Source organism: Kogia breviceps, chromosome 1, assembly GCF_026419965.1.
Source record: "Kogia breviceps isolate mKogBre1 chromosome 1, mKogBre1 haplotype 1, whole genome shotgun sequence".
Classification (NCBI taxonomy): Eukaryota; Metazoa; Chordata; class Mammalia; order Artiodactyla; family Physeteridae; genus Kogia; species Kogia breviceps.
Genome location: NC_081310.1, coordinates 34,891,881 through 34,902,423, shown reverse-complemented (window position 1 = coordinate 34,902,423; position 10,543 = coordinate 34,891,881).

Sequence of the window (10,543 nt, the reverse complement as noted above, 5' to 3'; positions counted from 1 at the left end):
CTTGATGTGAAGCCCTCAGTAAATGATAGTTAAAATGATTTTAACAATTCCCCCAATTCACATAGAGAAAATCCTGATTATATCTCTTTTTGCAGACACAGCTTATGGTGGAGGATCTGGATAAAAACAGCAATGATCTGGGATTGACATGTACACACTGCTATATTTAAAATAAAATGCATTTTCATGAAAAAAAAAAAACCCCAGCACTGAACTCTAATGTTAAATTATGCTACTTTGAGCAGTTAGATAGTTATTCTCTTCCCTTTCCATTGTCTGTGCGTCTGTCCCTGAAGCTATGGGCTCAGAGAGAGGTTGGATGCCCCACCTTACACACTCACACATCAAAGAAAATATGAAAGGATTTAGTGTTCACGTGACCCAGTTAGGAATCTGTGATCTTGCTGGAAAATGTGAGGCCCAAACAGCCTTTTAGTTTTGTGGAGGAGGGGGGAGGGGAACTGGAACTCTTAATTTCCTTTTAGAATAATGCTTTCTGACACAGTACCCAAAAAGTCTTTTCCTTTGGCCCCCTCTAAGCTCTTCCTGTAATTAGCCTGGTTGTTTCTATTTTGATCTCTAAATCAGGATCTCCCATATTATTAGATATTGATTCTCTGTTTTGTTTCTTATTCACAAACATTATATAAAACTAGTCTTGTTTTCTTAATCCTCATTAGGATATTTTCCTAGACTTAATATTTGTGTTTATGTTTCCTTGTTTTCCTCCTTTTGCCCTATGCTTGAACTTTTCCTTGATTCTTTCATGACAACTAGAATCCCAGCCCCCTTCTCCTCTTTGTACTTGTTCTGTATCATCTCAGTTCCCAGAAGTCTACAAAGAAATACCCAACACTTGAAACCTGAATCTTTCCTTTCTGCACTTATGCTGGTAGGTTGGCTTGGAATCCAGGTGCAGCCAAGCAGAACAGATAAAGCCAGCATCACCATTTCCTAGATTTAAAGTGTATTTATTATTTTGGATAAAACCACAGCATTGTCAAGAAGAAGCAGGGACTGTTTAGATTCTGCTTTGGTGTCCCAGACTGAGGGCCATGGTAGCATACTAAACAGGCTGTGTTTCTGGACACTCAACTTCCCTTCTCAGACCTTGCCCTCCAGCCATCCCATTAATCTGAGAGCTACCAGGTAACCTTCCAATCATTTCCTTTTGGCTTAAATAAGTCAATCTCCATTTCTGTTGTTTGTAACCCAAAAGCCCAGAGTGACACATTTTCCTTCTCTTATTTCATTATGTTATGGAAATGGCAGGGTCTTTCTGGTGAGAGGCACATGGGATTAATTCTCCCATTTACTTGCTGTCAACCTGAAGTTAACATCTCTGAGCCTCAGCCTTCACATCTAAAACAAGAGAAAAATAATATTGGGACTTCCCTGGTGGCACAGTTGTTAAGAATCCACCTGCCAATGCAGGGGACATGGGTTCGAGCCCTGGTCCAGGAAGATCCCACGTGCCGCGGAGCAGCTAAGCCCGTGCGCCACGACAACTGAGCCTGCTCTAGAGCCCACGAGCCACAAATACTGAGCCCATGTGCCACAACTACTGAAGCCCACGTGCCTAGAGCCCACGTTCCATAACAAGAGAAGCCACCGCAATGAGAAGCCCGTGCACTGCAATGAAGAGTATCCCCGACTCGCCACAACTAGAGAAAACCCACGCAGCAATGAAGACCCAGCATGGCCAAAAATAAATAATACAAATAAAAAAATAAATTAAAAAAATTTTAACTCAAAAAAAAGAGAAAAATAATATCAAACTCAGGGAATTATTGAAGGAATTAAATAAAATTTTATGTGGAATACTCTTAGCCTTTTTTGATAAAAACTTGGTTTCGCCTTCCAGGAACTTACAATTTAGCTTGGAAACTATGGCATGCACATATATTAGTAATAGGTAACATTTATTTTGGGTGCTTAACAATAGTGATGCACTGTTCTAAAGAAATGAACTATTGCATTTATGAGCTCGCTTAACCTTTGCAATAATAACCCTGTAAAGTGCGTATTATTACTCATATTTTATAGATGTTGAAACTGAAGTCTCTAAAGAGGATAATAAGTAGTGAAATATCACATAGTCAGAATTCAAACCCAGAGCAAACCTAGGGACTCTTATCCCAGAGCCTGTGATCCTAAGTGGATCACCCATATGGAAAGTTATTCTGCTTTCTGGTAGCATAGAAGTGCCAAAAATAGATGTAGGCAACACATTCTGCTGCATTCACAGGACAGAATATCCTGTGTTTCAGAGAAGCAAGGGAAGGCTTTGCAGGAGAATAAAGTCATGTTTCTGAGATGTCAGGTTACAATGGTACCAGAATCCCAGGACTATTGGACCTAATGTTGTCATGTTTTTCTTCTGTCAATCCATTCCCATCATTCTTGGCCTATATAACTCTTATTTATTCTGAAAACTCAGACAAGAGACATTCCCTCCAGGAAACCATCTCTGACTTCCAGTGACTTGGTCAGGCACCTGTTCTATGTGCATCTATAACTTACATTTCCTTACACATAGGTCCTGCAAATACTGGCTCATTTGTCTGCTTACAGTCACTAGACTGTAGACCCCATGAATGCAGTGGCCATGTCTGTTTTAGTCATCACTTTACTGGCAACATCTAACATTGTACCTGGCACATGGTAAGTTGTCAATCAGTGTGTATTAAATGAATGTGGAATGTGCATCTCCAGCAAAGAAAACCACACAGAGACAAGTCTGGCTGAAGATAGAATGTTTGGAGTAAAAATATTTTACAACTTCACCAATGTCAGAATATTCTGGCCCGTTTCAGCACTTGATTGCAAAAATATAGCTGATCAAAATAATTAAATTACAATAGAGGCCAAAGCAAATGTGCTGGAGGTTGTGTAAAAGAGATATGAAAATGAAATTTTATGAGTGTGTTCAATCTAAAAATAAAATTAAAAAACTATCACCCCACCTCACTATGACCACAACCAGTCATTTTGAATGGATAGTGATAATTGTATTCTTAATGTAGATGAGTGTGTGTGTGCACATGTATGCATGTTGGTTATGGTATGTATATTCTTCAATGAAATTTTGTAATTAATCATTTTGTAGACAATCAGAATTAGGTATTTCATCCTAACCTATCCTCCCCAAAGTCTCACACTCATAGAATTAATATTGGCTCTTTTTTTGACATAACGTTTTGATTACTGTGGCTCCAGCAAGTCTGAGGTTTATCCTCTATCTCCATGTTTTTTGAAGAAAAAGACTTTTGGTTATGACAGATCAATATATGCACCTGAGACATTTTTTGAATAATATAAGTGTTAGAATATGTGCCAAGAAGAAGGATACAGAAAGAGTTATAGGAGTCAAGACATGACAGGGCAGAGTGAGCCAAAATTATTAAGGAAGTCCATGTGGGCAGAGGAATAGGGATGATGAGTGCTTTTAGGGAGCAGTTTCAGTGAGACAGAGAACAGTATGCTGAATATTATGGAGTAGGTAGAAGAAGTGGATGTGGGTCACTTTTTTCTGAGTGTATGTGCATTTTTATTTAGCTAGATATTGCCGTATTTCAATACAGCAGTGTATAAGAAGACATGTTTTCCAATACTCTCCCCAACCAAGTATTATCAAATTTTTTATAATTTTCTTTTTTAGGCGATAATTTTTTAATTGAAGTATAGTTGATTTACAATGTTGTGCCAATCTCTGCTGAACAGCAAAGTGATTCAGTTACATACATGATTTTTTTATATTCTTTTCCATTATGGCTTATCACAGGATATAGAATATAGGTCCCTTTGTGACACAGTAGGACCTTGTTGTTTATCCATTCTAAATGTAATAGTTTGCATCTACCAACCCCAAACTCCCAGTCCATCCCTCTCCCTCCTCCCCTCCCCCTCAGCAACCACAAGTCTGTTCTCTATGTCTATGAGTCAGTTTCTCTTTTGTGGATAGGTACATTGTGCCATATTTTAGATTGGTGTAGATCACTTTTGAAAAGGATGGTAATGTGGCAACAGAATGCAAGAAAAAGGACAGCATTTGGTGACACAGAGAGCCTGGGAAGGTGCTGCCCCTAATGCTTCTTTTTATTATTAACATATGGTAAAATTAACTTTTTAGGTACAGTTCTATGAACTTTAACACATGTGGAGATTCATGTAACCACCACCACAGTCAGGATACAGAACTGTTCCCTCATAAATAACTCCTGAGGATGCCCCTCTGTAGCTACTTCCACTCCCCATCCCTAGCTCCCGGCACCCACTGATCTGTTTGTCACTGTAAGTTTGTCTTTTCAAGAATATCATATTCATAGAATCATACAGTATATAACAGTTGAAGACTGGCTTCTTTCAGTCAGCATAATATCTTTGAGACATCCAATTAATATATCAATAGTTCACTCCTTTTCATTGCTGAGTAGTATGCCATTGTGTGGTTGGATCTCAGTTTGTTTATCCATTCAGCTGTTAAAGGACAGTTGGACTATTTCCAGTTTGGTGTGATAATGAATAGAGCTGCTATAAACAATCATGCTCAGTTTTTTGTGTGAATATATGTTTTCATTTCACTAAAGTAAATACCTAAGAGTGGAATTGTTGGGTCATATGTTAAGTGTATATTTAACTTTATAGCAACTGCTAAACTGTTTTCCAGAGTCGCTATACCATTTTGCATTACCAACAGCAATGAATGAGAGCTTCAGTTGTTCTGTGTCTTTGCCAGCTATCTAGTATTATCTCATCATAGTTTTAATTTGTATTAACCCAATAGCTAAAGATGTGAGTCTTTTTGTCATGTGTTTATTTGATATCAATGTGTCCTCTTTGATGAAGTATCTGCTCAAATCATTTGCCATTTCTGAACAAGGTTGTTTGTGTTTTGACTCTTGAGCTTTGAGACTTCTTCATATATTCTGGATACAAGTACTTTGTCAAATATGTGATTTGCAAATATTTTCTTCCAGACTTTAGTTTGTCTTTTCATTCTCTTAACATTCTTTCACAGACAAATGTTTTGAATTTTGATGAAGTCCATTAATCTTTTTTTTTTCTCATAGGAATGATCAGTGGTTTTATTTTTATTTATTTATTTAATTCATTTTATTTTTGGCTGTGTTATGTCTTCATTGCTGCGTGGGCTTTCTCTAGTTGTGGCAAACGGGGGCTACTCTTCATTGCAGTGCATGGGCTTCTCACTGTGGTGGTTTCTATTGTTGTGGATCACAAGCTCCAGGCATGTGGGCTTCAGTAGTTGTGGCACTTGGGCTGAGTAGTTGTGGCATGCAGGCTCAGTAGTTGTGGCTCAGCGGCTTAGTTGCTCCATGGCATATGAGATCTTCCCAGACCAGGGATCAAACCCATGTCCCTTGCATTGGCAGATGATTCTTTTTCTTCTTTTTTTTTTTGTATTCCACATAAAACTACCTTTTTTTTTAATACAGCAGGTTCTTATCAGTCATCAATTTTATACACGTCAGTGTATACATGTCATTCCCAATTACCCAATTCATCACACCACCACCACCACCCCATGGTGGCTTTCCCCCTTTGGTGTCCATAGGTTTGTTCTCTACATCTGTGTATCAATTTCTGCCCTGCAAAACGGTTCATTTGTAGCATTTTTCTAGGTTACACATATATGTGTTAATATACAATATTTGTTTTTCTCTTTCTGACTTACTTCACTCTGTATAACAGTCTATAGATCCATCCACATCTCAACAAATGACCCGATTTCTTTCTTTTTTATGGCTGAATAATATTCCACTGTATATATGTGCCACATCTTTATACATTCATCTGTCGATGGGCATTTAGGTTGCTTCCATAACCTGGCTACTGTAAATGGTGCTGCAATGAATATTGGGGTGCATGTGTCTTTTTGAATTATGGTTTTCTCTGGGTATATGTCCAGTAGTGGGATTGCTGAGTCATATGGTAATTCTATATTTTTTTAAGGAACCTCCATACTGTTCTCCATAGTGGCTGTATCCATTTACATTACCCCCAACACTGCAAGAGAGTTCCGTTTTCTCCACACCCTCTCCAGCATTTGTTGTTTGTATATTTTCTGATGATGCCCATTCTAACTGGTATGAGGTGATACCTCATTGTAGTTTTGATTTGCATTTCTCTAATAATTAGTGATGTTGAGCAGCTTTTCATGTGCTTCTTGGCCATCTGTATGTCTTCTTTGGAGAAATGTCTATTTAGGTCTTCTGCCCATTTTTTGATTGCATTCTTTTTTTTTTTAAATATTGAGCTGCATGAGCTGTTTATATATTTTGGAGATTAATCCTTTGTCCATTGATTCGTTTGCAAATATTTTCTCCCTTTCTGAGGGTTGTCTTTTTGTCTTGTTTATGGTTTCCTTTGCTGTGCAAAAGCTTTGAATTTCATTAGGTCCCATTTGTTTATTTTTGTTTTTATTTCCATTACTCTAGGAGGTGGATCAAAAAGATCTTGCTGTGATTTATGTCAAAGAGTGTTCTTCCTATATTTTCCTCTAGAAGTTTTATAGTATTGGGCCTCACATTTAGGTCTTTAATCCATTTTGAGTTTATTTTGTATTTGGTGTTAGGGAGTGTTCTAATTTCATTCTTTTACATGTAGCTGTCCAGTTTTCCCAGCACCACTTATTGAAGAGACTGCCTTTTCTCCATTGTATATCTTTGCCTCCTTTGTCATAGATTAGTTGACCATAGGTGCCTGGGTTAATCTCTGGGCTTTCTATCTTGTTCCATTGATCTATGTTTCTGTTTTTGTGTCAGTACCATATTGTCTTGATTACTGTAGCTTTGTAGTATTGTCTGAAGTCAGGGAGTCTGATTCCTCCATATCCGTTTTTTCCCCTCAAGACAGCTTTGGCTATTTGGGGTCTTTTGTGTCTCCATACTAATTTTAAGATTTTTTGTTCTAGTTATGTAAAGTATGCCATTGGTAATTTGATAGGGATTGCATAAAAAATGTAGATTGCTTTGGTAGTATAGTCATTTTCACAATATTGATTCTTCCAATCCAAGAACATGGTATATCTCTCCATCTGTTTGTATCATCTTTAATTTCTTTCATCGGTGTCTTATAGTTTTCTGTATACAGGTCTTTTGTCTCCCTAGGTAGGTTTATTCCTAGGTATTTTATTCTTTTTGTTGCAATGGTAAATGGGAGTGTTTCCTTCATTTCTCTTTCAGATTTTTCATCAATAGTGTATAAGAATGCAAGAGATTTCTGTACACTAATTTTGTATCCTGCAACTTTACTAAATTCATTGATTAGGTCTAGTAGTTTTCTGGTGGCATCTTTAGGATTCTCTATGTATAGTATCATGTCATCTGCAAACAGTGACAGTTTTACTTCTTCTTTTCCAATTTGTATTCCTTTTATTTCTTTTTCTTCTCTGATTGCTGTGGCTAGAACTTCCAAAACTATGTTGAATAATAGTGGTGAGAGTGGACATCATTGTCTTGCTCCTGATCTTAGAGGAAATGCTTTCAGTTTTTCACCATTGAGAATGATATTTTCTGTGGGCTTGTTGAATGTGACCTTTATTATGTTGAGGTAGGTTCCCTCTATGCCCTCTTTCTGGAGAGTTTTTGTCATAAACGGATGTTGAATTTTGTCAAAAGCTTTTTCTGCATCTATTGAGATGATCATATGGATTTTTTTTTTTTTTTTTTTTTTTTTGCGTTACATGGGCCTCTCACTGTTGTGGCCTCTCCCGTTGCGGAGCACAGGCTCCGGATGTGCAGGCTCAACAGCCATGGCTCACGGGCCCAGCTGCTCTGTGGCATGTGGGATCTTCCCGGACTGGGGCACAAACCTGTGTCCCCTGCATCAGCAGGCAGTCTCTCAACCACTGTGCCACCAGGGAAGCCCGATCATATGGATTTTATTCTTCAATTTGTTAATATGGTGTATCACATTGATTTATTTGCATATATTGACAAATCCTTGCATCCCTGGGATAAATCCCACTTGATCATGGTGTATGATCCTTTTAATGTGTTTTTAGATTCTGCTTGCTAGTATTTTGTGGAGAATTTTTGCATCTATATTCATCAGTGATATTGGTCTGTAACTTTCTTTTTTTTCTAGTATCTTTGTCTGGTTTTGCTTTCTGGGTGATGGTGGCCTCATAGAATGAGTTTGGGAGTGTTCCTTCTTCTGCCATTTTTTGGAAGAGTTTGAGAACGATAGGTGTTAGCTCTTCTCTAAATGTTTGATAGAATTCACCTGTGAAGCCATCTGGTCCTAGACTTTTGTTTCTTGGGAGATTTTTAATCACAGTTTCAATTTCATTACTTGTGATTGCTCTGTTAATATTTTCTATCTCTTCCTGGTTCAGTCTTGGAAGGTTATACCTTTCTAAGAGTTTGTCCATTTCTTCCAGGTTGTCCATTTTATTGGCATAGAGTTGCTTGGAGTAGTCTCTTAGGATGCTTTGTATTTCTGTGGTGTCTGTTGTACCTTCTCCTTTTTCGTTTCTAATTTTATTGATTTGAGTCCTCTCCCTTTTTTCTTGATGAGTCTGGCTAATGGTTTATCAATTTTATCTTCTCAAAGAACCAGCTTTTTGTTTTATTGATCTTTGCTATTGTTTTCTTTGTTTCTGTTTCATTTATTTCTGCTCTGATCTTTATGATTTCTTTCCTTCTGCTAATTTTGGGGCTTTTTTGTTCAGCTTTCTCTAGTTCCTTTAGGTATAAGGTTAGATTGTTTATTTGAGACTTTTCTTGTTTCTTGAGGTAGTCTTCTACAGCTATAAACTTCCCTCTTACAACTGCTTTTGCTGCATCCCATAGGTTTTGGATCGTCATGTTTTCTTGTCATCTGTCTCTAGGTTTTTTTTTTTTTTTCTTCTTTGATTTCTTCAGTGATCTCTTGGTTTTTTAGTAATGTATTGTTTAGCCCCCATGTGTTTGTGTTTTCTACGTTTTTTCCCTGTAATTCATATCTAATCTCATAGCCTCGTGGTCAGAAAAGATGCTTGATATGATTTCAATTTTCTTAAATTTACTGAGGCTTGATTTGTGACCCCAGATGTGATCTATCCTGGGGAATATTCCATGAGCACTTGAGAAGAAAGTGTATTCTGCTGTTTTTGGATGGAATGTCCTATAAATATCAATTAAATCTATCTGGTCTATTGTGTCATTTAAAGCTTTTGTTTCCTTACTTATTTTCATTTTGGATGATCTGCCCTTTGGTGTAAGTGAGGTGTTAAAGTCCCCCATTATTTTTGTGTTACTGTTGATTTCCTCTTTTAGAGCTGTTAGCAGTGGCCTTATTAATTGAGGTGCTCCTATGTTGGGTGCCTATATATTTATAATTGTTATATCTTCTTCTTGGATTGACCCCTTGATCATTATATAGTGTCCTTCCTTGTGTCTTGTAACATTCTTTATTTTAAAGTCCATTTTGTCTGATATAAGTATTGCTACTACAGCTTTCTTTTGATTTCCATTTGCACGGAATATCTTTTTCCATTCCCTCAGTTTCAGTCTATATGTGTCCCTAGGTCTGAAGTGGGTCTCTTGGAGACAGCATATTTATGGGTCTTCTTTTTGTATCCATTCTGCAAGCCTGTGTCTTTTGGTTGGAGCATTTAATCCATTCATGTTTAAGATAATTATCGATATGTATGTTCCTATGACCATTTTCTTAATTGTCCTGGGTTTGTTTTTGTAGGTCCTTTTGTTCTCTTGTGCTTCCCACTTAGAGAAGTTCCTTTAGCATTTGTTGTAGAGCTGGTTTGGTGGTGCTGAATTCTAACTTTTGCTTGTCTGTAAAGCTTTTGATTTCTCCATTGAATCTGAATGAGATCCTTGCCGGGTAGAGTAATCTTGGTTGTAGTTTCTTCCCTTTCATCACTTTAAGTATATCATGCCACTCCCTTCTGGCTTGCAGAGTTTCTGCTGAGAAATCAGTTGTTAACCTTATGGGAGTTCCCTTGTATGTTATTTGTCATTTTTCTCTGGCTCTTTCAATAATTTTTCTTTGTCTTTAATTTTTGCCATTTTGATTACTATGTGTCTTGGTGTGTTTTTCCTTGGGTTTATCCTGTATGGGACTCTCTGCCCTTTCTGGACTTGGGTGGCTATATCCTTTCCCATGTTAGGGACGTTTTTGACTGTAATCTCTTCAATTATTTTCTCAGGTCCTTTCTCTCTCTCTTCTCCTTCTGGGAGCCCTATAATATCAATGTTGTTGCATGTAATATTGTACCAGTGGTCTCTTAGGCTGTCTTCATTTCTTTTCATTCTTTTTTCTTTATTCTGTTCCACAGAAGTGAATTCCACAATTCTGTCTTCCAGATCACTTATCCGTTCTTCTGCCTCAGTTATTCTGCTATTGATTCCTTCTAGTGTATTTTTCATTTCAGTTATTGTATTTTTCATCTCTGTTTGTTTGTTCTTTAATTCTTCTAGGTCTTTGTTAAACATTTCTTGCATCTTCTCAATCTTTGCCTCCATTCTTTTTCCAAGGTCCTTGATCATCTTCACTACCATTATTCTGAATTCCTTTCTGG